Source organism: Arachis duranensis, chromosome 1 (assembly GCF_000817695.3).
Source record: "Arachis duranensis cultivar V14167 chromosome 1, aradu.V14167.gnm2.J7QH, whole genome shotgun sequence".
Taxonomy (NCBI): domain Eukaryota; kingdom Viridiplantae; phylum Streptophyta; class Magnoliopsida; order Fabales; family Fabaceae; genus Arachis; species Arachis duranensis.
The window spans coordinates 15,093,648-15,098,674 of record NC_029772.3 but is presented as its reverse complement, the minus strand read 5'-3'; positions in this window follow the sequence as shown (position 1 = coordinate 15,098,674).

Genomic DNA, 5,027 nt, shown 5'->3' with positions numbered 1-5,027 from the left:
AAAGTGAGATGCCAAAACTGTTCAGAAGCAAAAAGCTACAAGTGCCGCTCATCTAATTAGAATTAATATTCATTGATATTTTAAGATTTATAGTATATTCTCTTCTTTTTATCCTATTTGATTTTTAGTTACTTGGGGACAAGCAACAATTTAAGTTTGGTGTTGTGATGAGCGGATAATTTATACGCTTTTTGGCATTATTTTTAGGTGGTTTTTAGTATGATCTAGTTACTTTTAGGGATGTTTTCATTAGTTTTTATGCTAAATTCACATTTCTAGACTTTACTATGAGTTTGTGTGTTTTTCTGTGATTTCAGGTATTTTCTGGCTGAAATTGAGGGACCTGAGCAAAACTCTGAAAGAAGGCTGACAAAGGACTGCTGATGCTGTTGGAATCTGACCTTCCTGCACTCGAAATAGGTTTTCTGGAGCTACAGAACTCCAAATGGCGCGCTCTCAACGGCTTTGGAAAGTAGACATCCAGAGCTTTCCAGAAATATATAATAGTCCATACTTTATTCGGAATTTGACGATGTAAACTGGCGCTCAACGCCAGTTCCATGCTGCATTCTGGAGTCAAACGCCAGAAACACGTCACGAACCAGAGTTGAACGCCCAAAACATGTTACAACTTGGCGTTCAACTCCAAGATAAGCCTCAGCTCGTGTAACATTCAAGCTCAGCCTAAACATACACCAAGTGGGCCCTGGAAGTGGATATATGCATCAATTACTTACTTCTGTAAACCCTAGTAGCTAGTCTAGTATAAATAGGATAGTTTATTATTGTATTAGACATCTCTGGACGCCTAGTCCTTAGACCTTCATGGGGGCTGGCCATTCGTCCATGCCTGGACCTTTCATTTATGTATTTTCAACGGTGGAGTTTCTACACACCATAGATTAAGGGTGTGGAGCTCTGCTGTACCTCAAGTTTTAATGTAATTACTATTATTTTCTATTCAGAACCACTTTCGTTCTACCTTAGGCCGGGCGCATATCTCTTGGATTCCTTAATCAGAATCTTCGTGGTATAAGCTAGAATTGATGGCGGCATTCATGGGAATCCGAAAAGTTAACCTTGTCTGTGGTATTCCGAGTAGGATTTCAGGATTGAATGACTGTGATAAGATTCAAACTCCTGAAGGCTGGGCGTTAGTGACAGACGCAAAAGAATCACTGGATTCTACTCCAACCTGATTGAGAACCGACAGATGATTAGTCGTGCTGTGACAGAGCATTTAGACCTTTTTCACTGAGAGGATGGGATGTAGCCATTGACAACGGTGATGCCCTACATACAGCTTGCCATAGAAGGGAGTGATAAAATTGGATAAAAGCAATAGGAAAGCAGAGATTCAGAAGGAACACAACATCTCCATGCACCTATCTGAAATTTCCACCATTGGATTACATGAGTAACTTTATCTTTATTTCCTGTTTATTTTATTTTATTTTTAATTATCTAATCTCCCATAGCCACATGGATAAGCCTGATTGAGATCTACAAGATGACCATAGATTGCTTCATATCAACAATCTCCGTGGGATCGACCCTTACTCACGTAAGGTATTACTTGGACGACCCAATGCACTTGTTGGTTAGTTGTGCGAAGTTGTGAATTAAATTTTAGACACCATGATATTGAGCACCAAGTTTTTGGAGCCATTATCGGGGAATTAATTCCATACAACAATAAAGAGTACAAATCACAATTTCGTGCACCATCGGTGTTGCTAAATATGTGCTCGCAACTGTTGGGTCAACGTGCCACTCAAGGTCATCCAGAAGATGTGTGAAGACGATAACTAGAGGAGAGAAACATAGAAATGGTAGTGTAAAGGTTGGATGCAAGGACATGTGTTTCGGTATGTTTTGATTAAATTCATTGTTGAATATCATACACTTTAATTACCAAGATTTTCTGTTTTGCAAAAATTTACATACTTGTTTTAACCGAATCCTAACAAACCATATTACTACTCATGGTTTCCATTTAGCCGAGTCTCTCTTCACTCCCCTAGTCATAAACCCCATCAAACAACAAGAATAATCAATCCTCAATTCAGTTGCATACCTAAGCAATCATATTCACAAACAGCAATCATATACAAGATAACAAGATGAATGGAAGAAGTTTACATTGTCATCATGGATCTCTCTTAAGATATCACAATCTCGTCTTAAGAAACTAGAGCAAACCTAAGCTCCATTGTCTGTTATCAAAAGTCATCAATAAAAGGGTGGAAACAGGTCAAACTATGCTTGGCTTCACCCTTAACAGGTTAGGCCTACAATAAAGTATATTAGCCTAAGCCTAACATATAGCCTAGTATAGTCTTTTTAATGAGTACTAAGCCCGTCCTATTGTCAAGTTTGGCCTGGCCTAAAGCATATCAATTGGCCTGTTTTTTTTTAAATAAATAAGTAATGTCAATATACAATATTAAATTTATAGTATAATTTAATTTCTAAAATTATAAAATATAAAATAACAAATTCAAAGACAATATTGATTAAAAAAAATTTAGACACCATAAAAAATTATCGATAAATAACTATCATTGAATTAAAAAAAGACTCCATTAATATCCAGAGTTATAATAAACTAACTAAACATAACATCAAATAAAAGTTAATAACTACTTAAACGAAAACAAAGTAAAGAAAATGTTTTGACAATTAATCGATTAACCATCCGAGCTTAAAAGTGATTTCATCTGCTTGTTCCAACACCTTGAAAAAAAACACACATACACACATCATTAGATTTTTAAATAATGTAAATGCAACAAATATTTTTTTACGAGTACAAAGAGAATGTTTAAAATATAATTATGGTCATAATCTTAGTATAAATTATATGATACCTTATATATCATGGAAATTCAACTTTGTTATTTCAATGATTCACATCGTACCAATACCAATGTTCACACATTTAAAAGAGAAATATTTTCTATAACATATATACTTAGTTAAAAAAGAGAAATATTAAAAAGTTAATTTTTACCTTTAATTTTCTCTTCAAAGCATACTTATTGCAAAGACAATGTCCTCCACAAATGAGAGCTTCAATGGACTCTTAATTTTATCGAGAACGATATTCATTAATAACTCTTCTTTCGGGACTAAATGAAGACTATGAAGCCATCGTTGATACAAAAATTGCTAATATATCCGCTACCATTTTAGATAAAATCTTGAACTTCAGGTTATTATTTTTCCACTACTCCAAAGTACTAAAAGACTTAGAATTACCTTCAGGAATGTAAGTACTCTCATCAAGATAAACTTCTAATTTCTGAATTTTGTTAGATAAATGGCTTCTTTTTTCCGAACCATATTCAACATTTCATCAACTCCACTTATTTTAGAACCAACTACATTAGAAGAAGAAACAACTACATAATTAGTGTTAATTCCATCACTTATTATTGTCTCACAATGACATTTTTCAACATATTCACCATGCATTTGTTGTAATGTATTCTTCACTTTATCAACATTTTCAACAGCTATATGCTCAAGTTTTGTAAATTAAAAAAAATTAATAACATGTAATTTACATCTAGAATCTAAAACACAAGCTAGAAACATTACTGTATTGCACTCCCCTAATATTTGTCAAAAAAAATTTTATTGAGGTTGTCATTTCTCTCATGAAGGAATCTCTATCCTCAATAGAATTGTAATTACTTATTTCACTCTCCAAATTTCAGGAAGATATAAATTTGAAGTAGGATACTCACTACCAAAAATGACATGAGTAGCAAGACCAAAAACTTTTAGAAGTTTGCAAATCTTCTCAATTTTTCTCCAAATTCTCTAATGATGGTTCGTAACTATAGTGGGATTCTCTTTTCCTATATATAAGAAATATGGATTTAAATTTCAAAGTCATTGTAAGTAGAATTCCATCTTGTAGGACAATCAATGGGTCTTTTCTCCTCAAACGCTTGTTCTCAGCCATCTCAAAAAATATTTTCAATCTTAAAACATTAAAATTGATATACCTGACACTTTCACAAACTTTGTGAATAATATCCTTAATTTTACCTAGTCCATCTTGCACCAACAAATTCAGCACAACACCTAATATGAAACAAGCTACCACCAACAAGTAATGAGTTGTTATCTAAAACTGTATCCTTAAGAGTCCTTAGACATGAATCATTATAAGAACCATTATCAACAGATACTGAAAAGACTTTGTTTTCAATTTTTCACATCTTCAAACACTTGAAAATAGCATCCGCAACATCAATGCATGTCTATGAGCATGTACTTGGACAAAACTCAAAATCCTTTTTTGAAGATTTCAAGCTGCATCAATAAAGTGACCTGTTATAATCATATATTCAACAATTTGATGGCTTGATCTCCACATGTCAGTTGTCAAATTTAACTTCCTAACACCTTGTAATAAAGCCTCTAATTGTTTCTTCTCTTCCTCATATATTGCCAAGCAATCACTTTAAGCAATTTTGCGAAAAACTTTATGAAATTCAAAATTAGCATATTAGAAGTTCCACATCCAAACTTTACTCTCAATAATGCTGAAATGATGCTCATGAACCATAATTATTGTCGTAATTATTTGTCTCATCTTCTCATGAGAATATCTTGCACCTGATGTCACAAAGGGATTAACACTTGAATTGGAAGGTTGAAATGGAATTAATGGTTGCTTCTTTTGTGCAACAACATGAAACCTCTTTTGTAAACAACTACTATAATGCATCCATAAATGTGAAGTACTAGATCCTTTTCTAGCATAAGAAAATGCAAATTTGTAATACTTTCAAATAGCTTTTGTACCTTCAGAACTTTTAACTTGATCAAAACCCTCTCAAATTGGTGAAGTCTTCTTCCTTCTTTTTTTTTGTAATAACGGTTTGATTACCACCGTTTTATCAGTAGCTTGTTAAGTTGTAATAGTTATTCTCTATGTTGGTGCTGATATAGTTGTTGGTGTTTATAATGGTGCAACTACAGTACCTGTTGTTGGGCTTGTTTGTGTTGAT